General features: G+C 52.4%; 1 pseudogene; it reads left to right on the forward strand.

The window, feature by feature from the left end:
• The window catches only part of LOC104665194, a 67,820-nt pseudogene that overhangs the window by 24,417 nt on the left and 28,287 nt on the right, over nucleotides 1-15,116 (forward strand).

Genomic DNA, 15,116 nt, shown 5'->3' on the forward strand with positions numbered 1-15,116 from the left:
AACGAATAAAGTGAAATGAAGAAAGTGAAACACAGTAATTGCTTCACAAGGCTGCTGTAAAGGTTAAATGAGATGGGGTATGCATAACCCCTAGCACAGAGTGGATGCTGAGTGCACCTAGTAAAAGCTAACTTCACCTAGGTAGGAGAAAGCAAGTGGAAGAGGAGGCCTGGAGCCCATGGACTGAGGTCTCTATCTCCACCTAAGTGTTCACCCCAGAAGGGAGTGGTCTCCCTTCTGGCCACTATTTCATTATGTGAAGTGAAATAAGTCCAGCACAGAAAGACAAATATTGCATGTTCTCACTCATACGTGGGAGCTTAAAAAGTGGATCTCATGGAGGTAGAAGGTAGAATGATGGTTACCAGAGGCTGGAAATGGAAGTGGGGAGAAGGGGAATGAAGAGAAATTGGTTAAAGGGTACACAAATACAGCTACATAGAAGGAATAAGTTCTAGTGTTCGATAGTGCAGTAGAGAAATTATAGTTAACAGTCATTTATTATGTATTTCAAAATAGCTAGAGAGAAGAATTGTAATGTTCACAACACAAAGAAAAGATGAATGTTTGAGGTGATGGATATTCCAGTTACCCTGACTTGGTCATTACACATTGTATCCATGAGCAAAGCCCAGACCTACAGTCAGCCCTGCCACTTACCAGCTCTGTGCCCTTGGTCAAATCACCTAACTTCTCTGGGCCATACTTTATAAGGTGAGGCTAATAGTAATACCTGTCTCCATGGGTTGTGTGAATGGTGCCTAGCACAGGGACTGGCACACGGCAGAGGTTCAAATAAAATAAGGGTTTCTTTAGTGCTTGCCCATCCTTCCCCCTGGGAGCCACCCCCAACCAGGTCTGGAGCTGTCCGGAGTGCTGAAGACCTCCCCTCTCTTTCTCCATCCCCCTCTATGTGTCTCTCTTTACTTTATTCCCTCCTTCCTTCCTGCTTGTGGCTCCCCAGAGCACTGGGGTCTGAACAGATCTAATTTTCCAAGTGGCTTCTTCAGGCTCCTGAGAGGGACAGGTAGGGAATGAGCCATGTAGGAGGCTCTTCCCAGGGAACAGGGTCAGAAAGGGACAGGCAGAGGAGTGGTGATCGTACAAGCTATTGGGGGAAAGGAACCCCTCAGGCCAGACTCTACTCTGAGAGCTTGACATCTGGGGATCCTGTTGCAGGAACTTTAGGGCCTACCAAAAGGCAACGAGTCGACTCCAATAACACAGAATGGCAGGTCGGTCTGTGGGGAGCTTGCTCTAGAAGAAGGTAAGAGGCACCAGGTTGGGGGACAGGAGGATGACCCTTCGCTGCAGGGGCTATGACAGGAATCCCCCATCCCCCTCCCCTGGCTATGACAGGAATCCCCCATCCCCCTTCCCCAGGTTCCTGTAACCTTCCCTATTTTGGTCATGTATCTGTTAGTGCAGCTAAAGGTATCTTCAGCTTTTGGGGATTACGGGGCTGTGGAGTTGACTAACTCCAGGAGCTTGGCTCTATGAGCCAAGCAGTCTGTGGCAATCTTTGGGGCCCATCTCCCTGAGTCTAAAAATACAAATGGTCTCTCCCCAGGAGGATGGCACATAAGTCTATTGTGCCCAGATGTGGAGGCACTAGAGGCTCACACACTCTTGGGAGAAGGGTTGGGAGAGGAGATGTGGCCAGCTTTAGAGACAAAAACCACCCGTCTCTGGATTTTTGTCAACATGTAGAACATCAGAGCTGAATGATCTTTGGAAATCTAAATGTCTAAGCCAAGTTCTCCCTGTACAGCTGGGAAAACTGAGGCACAGAAAGGGTTGTAGACTCTGTCCCATAAATCAGCGACAGAACTGGGATTAAAAGCTAGCTCCTGCCTTGACCCAGTGCTGGCCTGCTAAGATCTTTAGCCCTCTGTGAGCCCCTGCAGGCCCTCCACTGCAGAGTTCTCGGGATACTGAGCATGGCCAGCAAGACCTCAGGCCAGGGGAGCCTGCTGCAGCTTTATGGGACTGAGGGCTACCCACACTCCTTTCTGTTCCTGTCTCCCTGTCTGTACACAGATGAATTGATTTAGATGTTTGTATCTCCAAGGATCCTTCAGCTCTGATGTTCCAGGTGTCAATAAAAAGAGGTGATTTTTGTCTTCGACTAGGAGGCAGGAAGCCAAGCTCTGGTTCAAGTTCAGTCCTAAGTTTTGGTGAGACCTTGGACAAGTCACTGTCCCACCCAGAGCCACAGTTTCCTCCTCTGTAAAAGGGAGTAAAAAGTCCTTCTCAGGGCCTCTGGATGTGGCAGTGTGTGCCTGTAGTCTCAGCTACTCAGGAGGCTGAGGCAGGAGAATTGTTTACCCGGGAGGTGAAGATAGCAGTAAGCTGAGATGGCACCATTGCACTCCAGCCTGGGCGACAAGAGCGAAACTCCATCTCAAGAAGAAAGAAAAGGAAAGAAAAGAAAGAGAGTGGAATAGAAAAAGAGAAGAATAGAATTGAGCAGAATAAGCTAAAATAGATAGGAAGAACAGTAGTAACTATGAGACTGCATTGCAGATAGCAAGGGTAAGTGGTTCTGAGAGATGTCCTTTCAGGGTACTCAAGTTCTACACATTCAGCCTCATGAGTCTACCAGGGTAAAATGTATTTCTTACTGTGGGGCACAGTCTGCCTGACCCTGGCTGTGCTCTGGGGACACGGGGAGGATCCGGCTGGGCTCCAGCCACGAGGAGCCTGAGTGTGGTCGGAGACAGGTGTGTATGTGTATGCCGGGCAAAGGGGAGCCAAGAGGCTGGAGCTGTGGATCTGCTTGGAGATGTGGAGGGCTTCACAGAAGAGGTGACACTGGACAGGGCCTGACAATGAGAAACTGATTTTGGAGTGGAGGTGACAGGGAAAGGCATTCCAGGCAGAGCACACTCCAGCTAGTGCAAAGGCGTGGAGGTAGCATGCCAGCAGGACTGGGAGAACATCAACAGTTTGGCTCTGCATGGCCAGAGCCTGGCAGCAGTGGGTGGGGAGACCCTCAGACTCCTTCTCCACCCCTGCTGCAGGGGATTGAGCTCCAGCCACAGTGCTGGCTCTCAGGAGCCAGGAGGCAGAGGGGTGAGGGGCACACTCTCTGGAGTCAGATTGAGGGGAGTCCCACTGCCGCCCCCTCCACCCCATCTCGCACCCATGTGACCTCAGGCAAGTCACCAGACCTCTCTGTGCTATGGTTTCTTCATTAATGGCACGAGGCTGATCTACTGCAGACTCAGGACCGTGCCTTCACACAGCGGCACAGCTTGCAGCCCGCGCTGGCGTTTCCCGTGTGGTGGCTTACTTCCGAGTTGTGTGGAGCAGCTCCCCCGCGTGGCCAAACACAGAACAGCGCTTCCAACCCTTAAGAGAAAGGGCGTTTTGGGAAGTTGGCCCAGCAGAGCAGATGGCACAAAGACCTGGCTTCTGTTTCCACTCAGTCCTGGTGGGCCTCTCTTTGAGGACCTCCAGCACTATCTAAGACATGGAGGGGTGGACTTGTGGCCCCCACAGTACGGGCCCCCAGAGGCTCAGCTGAAGCCAGGACTCCAGGCTCTGAAGTCCATGTGATGAGGGGTCTTCAGGCTCCAGCAAGGAGACCCTCAAGCCTTCCTGGGTTTTCTGCAGAAAGAGAGTGTAGTGGGAACCCAGGCCACATCCCAAACAAGTGGTGGCCCTTTTGTGGCTGCCATTGCCATGCTGGTCAGGACCCAAGTGGGGAAGACGGAAAAGACGCAAAGGAAGTCCATTGTGGACCCCGACCTTGGCAAGGGCTCCCTTCTGTCCTGGTGCCTGGGGGTGAAATTGGCAGCTTTATTATTCGGGGCTGCTTCTCTTACTAAGGTAGAGATGAATGTATCCGTGTCTACTTAGACCTTAAGGAGCCATCCAGGACCAAGGTTAAGATTACAAGTGGATGATGATAAGCAAAATGCGGTCTATCATACAGTGAGTATTACACAGTCACGAAAAGGAATGAAGTACTGAGGTATGCTGCAATAAGGACGAACCTGGAAAGCATTATTCTAAGTCAAGGAAGCCAGACACAAGCCAGGCACAGTGGCTCACGCCTGTAATCCCAGCACTTTGGGAGGCCCGGGAAGGCGGTGTGGATCACGAGGTCAGGAGTTCGAGACCAGTCTGACCAACGTGGTAAAACTCCATCTCTACTAAAAATACAAAAATTAGCTGGAATACAAAAATTAGCCAGGTGTGGTGGCAGGCGCCTGTAATCCCAGCTACTCAGGAGGCTGAGGCAGGAGAATCTCTTGAACCCAGGAGGCAGAGGTTGCAGTGAGCTGAGATTGTGCCACTGCACTCCCGCCTGGACAACAGAGTGAGACCCTGTCAAAAAAAAAAAAAAAAAAAGCCACACACAAAGTACCATGTATTATGTGCATTTGTATGACATGTCCAGAATAAGCAAATCCACAGAGACAAAAAGCAGATTCATGGTTGACTGGAGTTGAGGAAGGGAGGAATGGGGAGCAACTGCTAATGGATTTATTTTTGGGATGATAAAAGTGTTCTATAAGTAAACGATATTAATGGTTACATAACTTGGTGAATATACTAAAACCACTTAATTGTACATTTTTAAAAGAATGAATTTTATGATATGTGAGTATCTCAATTTAAAATAATTCTTTAAAAAAGAACAAAAAAGGATTATAAGCTGGGAGCCAACCTGCCTGGGTTCAAATTCTAGCTGTACCCCTGTGGTGGTTATGAGTCCTGGGCAACTCCCCAACTGCTCCTCTAGAAAAACAGAGATAATGGTCAGCATGCTTCTTAGTGCTGTTGTAACACTGAATGACAAAATGTTTGAGCAGGTTCTTTGGGACAACACAGAGAAAGCTGTCAACAGCCGAGTATGGCGGCTCATACCTGTAATCCCAGCTCTCTTGGAGGCTGAAGTGGAAGGATTGCTTAAACCCAGAAATGTGAGGCTGCAGTGAGACATGATTGCACCACTGCACTCCAGCCTGGGCAACACAGCAAGACCCTGTCTCAGAAAAAGAAAGAAAGAAAAACCATCAGTACGTATTAGCAATTGTCAGGGCCAATGGGGTTGGGTAGGGCAGGACGTTGGTCAAAATGATTGGGCAGACAGGCCAGGAGGGCCATATTAATACAAATCTATCCTCCATTAAAGGGATATTTTTCATCAGATCAAACTCAGATTTGGTGGCCTTGGCTGTTATTGTTATGGGGCAGATTAAAGGGAAATTCTACCTTTGCTAGACCAGTGGGGGTGGGGGTGGGGTGGCAGCAGAGCGGGTGCCTAGGAGTTCTGAGCAGCTCTCCAGGGCTAGAGAATTGTGGGCTTCAGGGCAGACCACAGTGGAACTGGGCCTGCAAAGGTGACTCTGCCATCTCTGTCCCCAGTTGTGGTGCTTGGATGCACTTGGCAGTGCTAGCGGGCTTGGAGATGACCATCCTGCTGAGCCGTGCCTGGGCTGAGGGCCTGATGGATGGGAGATTGGTCTTCCTGCCCTGCAACACGCTGGTCTTCTCCCTGCCTGACTGCAACCACTCCTACCTGTCTCTCAGCATTGGTGGGCCCCTGCGGGAGGCCTTTGATGCAATGCTCACCCTTCAGCCTAGAGTCTGGCCCCATAGACAAGGCCTTTGCTGCTGCCTGGCCCGATGGAGAGGCAGCTGCCCACCTGGGACCAGAGCAGGTGGATATGCTCCAAGTGCAGACCCCCGTATGCCTTGAGTGTGGGCCCAGGAGCAGGGGTGCGTGCGCTCAGGCCCATCTCCACCATGGGCACATGGCCTATTTTGGACAAAGCATCTCTCTGCCTAGTCCCTGGGTATGGTCAATCTCTTTCTCCTTCTTGTATATGTATATGGCTTTTACCGTGAGGTGGCTTATGTATGTATATGTGTATGTCTGCAGTAGTCCCCCTTATCCAATGGGAACATGTTCCCAGACCCCAATGGATGCCTGATGCCGTGGATGGTACCAAACTCTATATATGCTGCGTTTCCTATACCCACATACCTATAATAAAGTCTAATTTATAAATTAGGCATGGTAAGACATTAACAACAATAACTAAATAATAAAATAGAACAATTATAACAATATACTGTAATACAAGTTAGTGGATGTGGTCTTTCTGCCTCTTTCAAAATATCTTAGTATTTTGAGACCCTGATTGACTGTGGGTAGCTGAAACCACGGAAAGGGGAATTGCAGATAAGGGGGGACTCCCGCACGTCTCTGTCTGTCTCTCTTCTTCCCCATATCACTCACCTTTTTGGCCTGCCTTGCCAGTGCTCCTCTGTGTCTCTTCTGCTTCTATTTATCTATCTCCAGCTCTCTCAGTCCCTGAAATTCTCATTTCTGGCCCAGCTGCTCTTTCTTTTGCCTGCATTTCTCCTCTCCTGGCTCTGCATCTCTCTAGCAAATGACAGCGATCAGAAGGGGAAAGTGTTGCGAGCGCACACTTTCCCAGTGGGAGAGAGGGGAGGATTTCCTCTCGTCATTGCTGTGAATCTGAAGTGTTAGTGGTGGGGGACACAGCTGCTTGCCTGGCTTGGCTTACAGGACTCAGTGAACTTGGGTCTCCTGGGGATGCCCGCTTCTTGGTGTTAAGAAGACAGTAGTGCCTGGAGGTGGTGACAGGGATGTGGGTGCTGATGGTGGCCATCCAGGCAGTCATCCATCTGGCGGATGTGGACTGAGTCCCTCTCATGTGCCACTACGTCTGGTGTCAGGAAGACAGTGGCGAACAAGACAGACCTGGCCTTTAAGGAGTTTCTATTCTGTTAGGGGGAGACAGCAGGCAATAACCAAATAACCAGATAACTAAATTCACATAGTGATAATGCCACCGAGAAAACAGAACAGGATACAGTGATAGAGGAGCGGGATGGAGCAGTGGCCAACAAGAGCTAGATGGGCAGGGAAGCGCACTTGAGGGGTGGCACTTGAGCTGAGCTCCAAATGGTAAGGAAGCAGCTAGATGAGGATCTGGATGAAGAGCAACCAGTCAGGGGAAGCAGCAAGTGCAAAGGGCCTGAGGCAGAGCGAGCTCCAGTTGATGGAGGAAAAGGAAGGAGGGAGTGTGGAGTGGCTGAGGTGTCATGGGCGATGAGACAGGAATTTGAGATGAGCTTGGGGCCTGAGCAGGTGAGGCTTTATGGGCCACAAGGAGTCTGAACTTATTGTAAGTAAAATGGGACTTGTCAAGGCCCTGGCTGCCTCCTGAGAAGATCCGTTTGAGACTTGAGGAAGAAGCCCATGACCCTGGACGTGCTCCACACCTTGAGCTTCAGGCTCCCCGTCTGTACAGTGAGGGGGTTGGCCAGAATGACTCCCAGGGGCCCTCCAGCTTTGAAAACAATTCTCCCTGGGGTCTACATTCCTCTGTGTCCCTGAATCCAGACCATCCCTGAGTCTCAGGCATATCTGGAAGTGGGCAGGCTTCCACCCCCCGCCCTCTCTGGCTGCTGCATGAGGACTCTTGGCAACTTGGGAACGGTGCAACCAGGGACCAGCAGATGCATCAGGCCCAGGGGTTTCAGACCCGAGCCCGAGGCAGAGGGGCTGCGTGGAGACAATGTTCAGTGCCCTCCCGGCCTGGCTGGGACTGACAGGGAGACAGAAATGGAAACAGGGAGAGAAAACGTGATGGCTCTGAGTCAGAGGCCAGACTGACGCTGGGAGGGGCGATGGCATCACTCCCACTGCCCTGCCCCCTCTCTCGCCTCCAGATTGGGCATCCAGCAGCTGCAGCTTGTGCAGGCCCCCACCAGATCCTGCTGACAGCCCAGGAGCTCACCTTCATCCATCCACCCCTGAACAGATGGGTGGGTAGGGCCGGGGCTGAGTTGAGCGGACAGTAGACAGAGGCCCAGTCTGCGTTCCTCATCATGCGTGCCCCCTCCAGAGGCTGCATGTGAATGATGAACGGGGAAGTGTGGCAGATGGTGGGAGCCTGAGATCAGTGGCCCAGGGGTCAGCAAAGAGTCTGCCAGCCCCCCAGGAACCCACCAGTGTGGCCCTGTACCAAGCGAGGGCCTCTGCCACCCCCATGCCCAGGCCTAGGCAGTCAGTTTGGGAGAAGCCGAGGGAGCCTCTGTATGGCCTACTTCTGTTACAGACTGAGAAACTGAGGCCCAGATAGGAGCAGTACCTTTCCTGGGTCACTTGGCAAATTGGCAGCAGGGCTAGGAGTGGGAAGTAGGGCCCCAACTCCTGGCCCAGCATGGTTCATGATCTGACCTGAAGGAACAACCAGGTCCCAGGCACTTGGCCCTTGGTGCTGCCGATGCGGTTCACCCCAGGGCCTCTCTTAGGGACCAAGGCCAGCCTAGTTCACCCTCCTATCTGCTTAGGTAAGGTGAGATCCTGGGTCTCCCAGGCCCTGATGTGTGGGGGCAGCACCCAACCCAGAATAGTCTCAGGCAGAGCTGGGGTCACCAGCTGGCGGGGAGGCTGGGCAGTTAAAGGTGAGCTCAGCGAGATCTCAGGATGCTGGGGATGCCACCATTTCTCAGGTGCTGTCATTCTGAAGTTCAACAATTCATGAATGCTACGATTCACCGACACCAAGACTCTCACGGTAGATGAGCCAGGCTAGTTGTTTCTACAGAAGCAACATGAGCTGCTTGCTCTTTCTTTTCTACCTGTCCCCTGAGGGAATTCCATCTTTTTTCCTTTTCTGCTGGAAGGAGGCTTTAATGGTGACAAAGAGTGTTTTGTCTGCTTCTCTGAGTTGGCTGACGGGCTGTAGGTGAGCCTGAGAAGGCAAAACCCGTCAGTGATGGAAGAGAGAAGGCCAGGGTTATAGCTAGCTTTGGGCCAGGCCAAGGCAAGGGTAGAGCCCCCACCTGAGACCCCTCCTCTCCCATCGGCCCTTCTATCCTCCCCATGAATCCCTGGGTCACAGAGCTCCCCACCCAAGCAGTTCACAGGGCTAGGGGTGTCATGAGGGCCTGAGGCCTGCAGGGCAAAGCTGATCTGTAGACCAGGGGCCAGCATGCTTGACACCCACCATCTCAGTAAGCCCCTGAGATGTGGGTGGGCGCTATCATCCTCACTTTACAGATTTGGAACCTGCAGCTCAGAGAACTGAAGTCACCCACCCCAGGTCACAGAGCTGGAAAGTGATGGTGTCAGGACTGGAACTGGAATCCTTCAGCCAAAGCCCGGCTCCCGGCTCTGCCTGGGTTATAGCAAATGTTTCCATTTACCAGGCTGTGCCTGGCTCAGAACACACAGAAGGAATGCGTTGATGGGGAAGAAACTGAGCTGAGAGAGGTAGAGGGGTTTTCCTGAGGTCCCACAGCTGAGGAGCAGCAGCAGCTAACCTCTTGCTCTTCCTTGAATAGGGAGACTGGGTGTGGCTGAAGAAGTGTGAAGTGGGCTGAGACCCTGAAGTGCGCCCGAGCTGCCTCAGCCTCCTGAGGAAAGCAGGGCTATAGAGGGCACAGAGGGTGGGTGGGGAGCGACGCTGCTCAGGAGACCCTTACTGGTCCAGATTGGTCTCAAAGAGGAAATTATTCTTGCCGTCATGATCCTGCCCATTGCCAGTGCCTCAATCACAGTAATTCAATATTGTTGTCACTGTCCCATGCCAGCATCCTTAAAGCCACATCACCACCCCATAACCCACAGTCCCCATAACCACCAGGGCACAGTGCCCTCCATCAATGCCCTCGCACGGTAACTCATCATGAAGGGACCTTATCCTGCAGCCCCCTCCCTCAACCCATCATTTCTTTTATTCGCTGTTTACTGAGCATCACTTACGTGCCAGGCACTTATGTGCAGTGTTCTGGGCTTTGGGGATACAGAGTGGAGAAGAGAGACAAAGTCCTCTCCCTCAGGGAGATCCTAAGCACCTGTCATCACTAACCACATAAGCATTTTCACCCCCAAGATCGTCACCATCCTGAGAGGCACTGAGGGACGGAGAAAGAGCATGAGACTTGAGTCAGGAAGATCCGGGTGAAATCTTGCCTCCACAGAACTCTTAGCTTTCCTGTAAAATGGAGCTAGTGATAGTCACCTTCTGGGGGATTATGATTGCAGAGAATACATGAAATAACCTAGAACTCTTCCTGGCAAGTGGTATGCTTTTGATACATGGGGAATTTTATTCATATCTCCAATATCACCACAGTCTGAAATAAAGTTCAGAAGGATTAAGACACTGGAAGTTAAGTTAGGCATTTCCCAGTGGGCATCTTGCAATGTATGTGAGTACATTTTTTTTTTTTTTTTTTTTTTTTTTTTTTTTTTGAGACAAGATCTTGCTCTTTTGCCCAGGCTGGAGTGCAGTGGCTGGATCTCAGCTCACTACAACCTCCAGCTCCCAGTCTCAAGCAATCCTCCCACCTCAGCCTCCTAAGTAACTGGGATTACGGGTGTGCACCACCACACCCAGCTGATTTTTGTATTTTTAGTAGAGACAGGGTTTCACCATGTTGGCCAGGCTGGTCTCGAACTCCTGGCTTCAAGTGATCTGCCATTCATCCACCTATTGACTCATTCACCCATTCACCACCCACTCACCAGCCACCCATCCACTCACCCATCCATCCATCCACCCATTCATCCACCCACCCATCCACCCATCCATCTACCCACCCACTCACCAACCATGCAACCACCCATCCACAAACCACCCATCCACCTACCCAACCACTCACCCACCCACCAACCACCCATCCACCCACTGACCAATCACCCACCAACCCATCCATCCACCCAGCCACCCACCCATTCACTCATCCATCCACCCACCCACCCATCTACCCAGCAGCCCACTAGGTACCCATTCACCCACCCATTCACCCATCACCCATCCACCCATCCACCCATCAACCACCCACCCACCCATCTACCTGCCTACCCACCAGCTACCCACCCACCAATCCACCCACCCATCCATCTATCTATCCATCCACCACCCACCACCATCTATCCATGCATACATTCATCCATCCATCCTCCATCCATCCCTCACCACCCACCCATTCATCCATCTGTCTGTCCATCTATCCATTCATTCAACATTTCTGATGCCTCTCCATGCTTAGCCTTGTGTTTGGTGCTAAGTGCAGGTGGCCTAGATGTGGAATGCACCTGGTCCAGCCCTCGAAGGCCCCCTGGGGGCTGCTAAGGTGCCCATTTCCCTGACAGATGTGGGAGCTGCAGTGTGAGAACATCGCCACTGGGCTTTTTCGTGACCCCTGGGGTCAGTGCTCTGGTTCTGGAGAACCTGATGAGGAACGAGGAGCTGCACCTAGACTGGACCTTCAAGGCCTCCCTGCTGCTGGATTTGATCTGCCCGAGATCCCTCCCTGGGCCTGGCACTGCAGGGAAGTGGGGAGGACAGGGAGATAGGAGATGCTCAGATTTCCCACAGCTGGGCTCTGTCAGCTTTGTTTAACCCAGGGATGTCCAAACAGCATGGCCACAGGTAAATGGGGAGGCAGGAAGGCTTTCTGGGGCCTCTGGGAATTCCGAGAGAACCAGGTTTCCTCTCATTCGTTACAGATCCAATGGATCCGCATTATGTCCATCTTAGGGCGTGAGGTTTCTGCACCACTGACATTTCCCTCCTGGCTGCCTCAAGTCCCAAAACTGTGTGGTGGACAGACGCTTTGTGCTCAAGGTCACTGACCATGGTTATGCAGAGCCCCTGGACACTCAGCAGGCTCCCCAACCCTGGCCAAGTCAGCTCAGCGCAGGGGGCTGCCAGTAGGTTTTGGGGCCTCTGTTTAACTAGGTGTTTGTAAGGTCGGAGGAGAGGGCAATCTCCAGTCCTCTGGCATTGGTGACCTTGAGTTGATCGCTCCTCCTCTCTGAACAAGCTGTAGGCTCTTTACCTGTGAATTGGGGAGAATAGATGCGCCCGGCCCGGCTTGGATGGTCAGTAGGTGATGGTGGCGTGGCCCTGCCCTATGATTGTAGAGCTGCTATGGGCAGCTCCTGAGCTGCTGCCGGGGCCTGGGTGCTCTGGGTGGGGCACCCTCACAGGGGACATCTTCAGCACTGCCATCATCCTGCAGGAGGTGCTGCCTCGGGGCCCAACCTACTGCTCCTCAGGATTCCCAGTGGAAGGTAGGCACCCTCCTCCCCCTCCTTGGCTGTCCTTGGCTAGAGTCTCGGCCTAGTGGGAAACTCTATGGCAATCAGGAAATCTGGGCCTGAAAATAACCACATAGACACGCACGCCTAAAGTCAGACCATGAGAACTTGACTTAAGCCGGGCTGCCTTCAGCAACTCTGCCAGAATAGCAGCTGACCCACTCCAGGGGCTAAGGACGTTGTGCTCTGGGTGAAAATCTCCACCCTGCCTTCCTCCCCAGTGTCACCGCCATGCCTGTAGGTGCTCGTGCCCCGACTGCACCTCCCCTCCATGCCCAGCACAGGCTACACAGAGCTCAGCCCTACTCCAGCTGTGTCACTGTCTTACTCTGTGACCTTACGCAAACCGCTTACCCTCTCTGAGCCTCAATATTCTCATCTATAAATGGGAATCCAATAACAAATGTGCCAGATCCCCAGTCCCATGACCAATGTGGCCAGGCTGCTCAATACCAGGGGGCTTCGTTACCTGCCCAGGCAGGCTCCTTCAGAGCATCTCTGTCCTCACACTTCTGGCTCCCCAGGATAACCACTGGCTGCTTCCCCATCATCACCTGGCCTGTACACATTTTATCTCTTCCAGCCCCAGTGCCAGGGCCCAACTCCAGAAATGTTTCCTCCCCTCTGTGCTCTCTGTCCAGGCTCCCTGGACCCCAGACTGCTCTTTCTGTCATCCTCCTGCTGCCTCTTCCCAGTCCCAGGGACCTGGCACTCCACAGATACCTGGGTACCTTGGCCCACAGTGCAGACCAGTACAGAGCTGAGCCCACCATCAGATCCTACCCCAATGGATAATCTTTAACTCACAGGAGGCCTAGCCCCACTGCCTTTCTCCACCACAGCACTGCCCCATGAATAATGAGCATTCCAGGCCCAAATTTATGAGGTGGAGGAGTGGGAAGAAGGGGGGCTTTATCAGACCATTTGTTCAACATTCCTCGGCTGCCTCCCCATCATCTGCCTCTGAGGAGGGAAGGGCTGGCCAGATGGGATCTGCAAGCCATGCCACCAGTGCAAGGCACTCCAGGCCTCGCTCCACCCAGCTTTGGGTGCAGGGACCCAGGCCTGGAATGCTCTGGCCACCCGTGAGGAGGCTGTCAGCCTAGGGCCCACTGCTTCCTGCTGTGTGCTTTCCTTGGCCTCAGGGAGTACAGGGCTCAAGCCACAGGCTCCAGGGAACACCAACCTAAGCCCAGCTCCACACCAACTTGCCTTGTGACCTTGAGTAAATCCCTTTTAGGCTCCAAGCCTCAGTCTTCTCATCTGTAAAATGGGAACCATGATGTCTGTCTTCCAGAACAACTGTGAGGATTCAGTGAAATGCTGTAAACAAAGCGCCTGGCATGCAGTGGGAGCTCAATAAATATCTGCGAGGTGATGTTAGGAGCATGCTAAGGGGGTCCCAGGTTCCCTCCTGACTCTAACATCTCTTTAGGATCCTGTGGATGGGGGGGGTCACTTTGCAGTTCCCAAGGCACTTTCATGTGCATGATACCATTTGACAACCCTGGGAGGTAGCTAATCGCCCCTTTTTTAGAGTTGGCTGAGACTCAGAGAGGGGAAGGGATTTCTCAGAGGGGAAGCTGTGGACCTGGGATTGGGTGGACATCCCTGGTCCAAGCTCAGTGTTCTAAAATCTCTTGGAATCATCTGCGGGGCACCCTCTTAGAGCCCAGCCAGGTCCGGCCAGAGCTGGATGCTCAGACTCCTCCCTCAGCCTTCAGCATGGTCCGTCAATCATGGCTATGCCTGGGCTGTGGACAGTATGCCTGGTGCAGTGAGGGGAGCATGAGACCTGGCCTGGCCTGGGGCAGGGGTTCCCAGCATGTTCACATGTGAAGACTCCATTTTAATGTCAAAAATGGTTAGAGCCTCACATGCTACTATTTGACTTCTAATATCCACTAACTGAGAACATACCCAATGATAAAATCTGCTGTGAAATCAGCAACACTTTGACATGGGTTTGTATTTTATTCATTACAGTGCCATCTGCATACCTTTGAAAAACAGCAGTACATGTGTGCATGTGGTGTATGGTTGGTTCCATCAGCACACAGTCCTTTGTAAGCACATATGACTTCCCAGATCCCCCACTCTGGGGCCCTCAGGGTCTAACGCCTGTAGGCTGGGAACCTCTGGGCAGAGGAGATCGTGCAGGCTGGGTGCAAACCAGGCCCAGGTCTAGTGTCTGCTTTTGACTGGCCCTATGTGGGTACCTGATTTCACTCCCAGGAGCCTCAGTTTCCCTGTCTATAGAATGGGATGGTGACTCCTGCACTATCCCCAACAAGGCCAAAAAGGGATGGGAAGGGGACTGAAACCCAGAAAGAAATTTCTCCTCTCTGGCTCCAAAGGCTCCCACCTCCCTCACTCACGAGAGGAGGATCCCGGCCATCCTTGGAGGAGATTAACCTACTCTGCCTTGTGACAACCCTTGCAAGTACATAGTGTGGTTGTGCCCATCTTCCAGGTGAGGAAGCTGAGGCTCAGAGAGGTGATGCGCCTTGTGTGGACCATAAATGAGTCATCTAAAGTCCCGCTCTGATCTGTGGACTCCAGAGCCTGAGCTCGGTGTCAGCCCCTCTTCCTCCCAGCCTACTTTAGAATCACTCGGCTCCCCATGGCTCTCCAGCAGTCCCCCGAGGCAGGGGTTATTTCCATCAGTTGTTAGGTGGGGAAATTGAGGCTCAGAGTCACAGCAGAACTAGAACACTGACTTAGCCTGGTGTGGAGACAGGATGACGCGTGGCCAGGTTTTCTTGAGTACAGAATCATAATGATGATGATAATGATAAGCAGGCAGTGTTGTTCACACCTGCCGGGAACCGGCACGCCAGTGTCTGAGTGGCAGGGGTTTCAAGATCATTGGTGGTCGTCGTTGGCAACAGAGTAGCGGCAGTTGTTGTGGGGCCTGAGTGTGGGGGAGAGTTTGCCAGATGCCGGGCACCTAACATCCATCATCTTCCACCTCAGCACTCTTCTCAGGAAGGCAGTTTATTCAAGATCA

Source organism: Rhinopithecus roxellana, chromosome 15, assembly GCF_007565055.1.
Source record: "Rhinopithecus roxellana isolate Shanxi Qingling chromosome 15, ASM756505v1, whole genome shotgun sequence".
Taxonomy (NCBI): Eukaryota; Metazoa; Chordata; class Mammalia; order Primates; family Cercopithecidae; genus Rhinopithecus; species Rhinopithecus roxellana.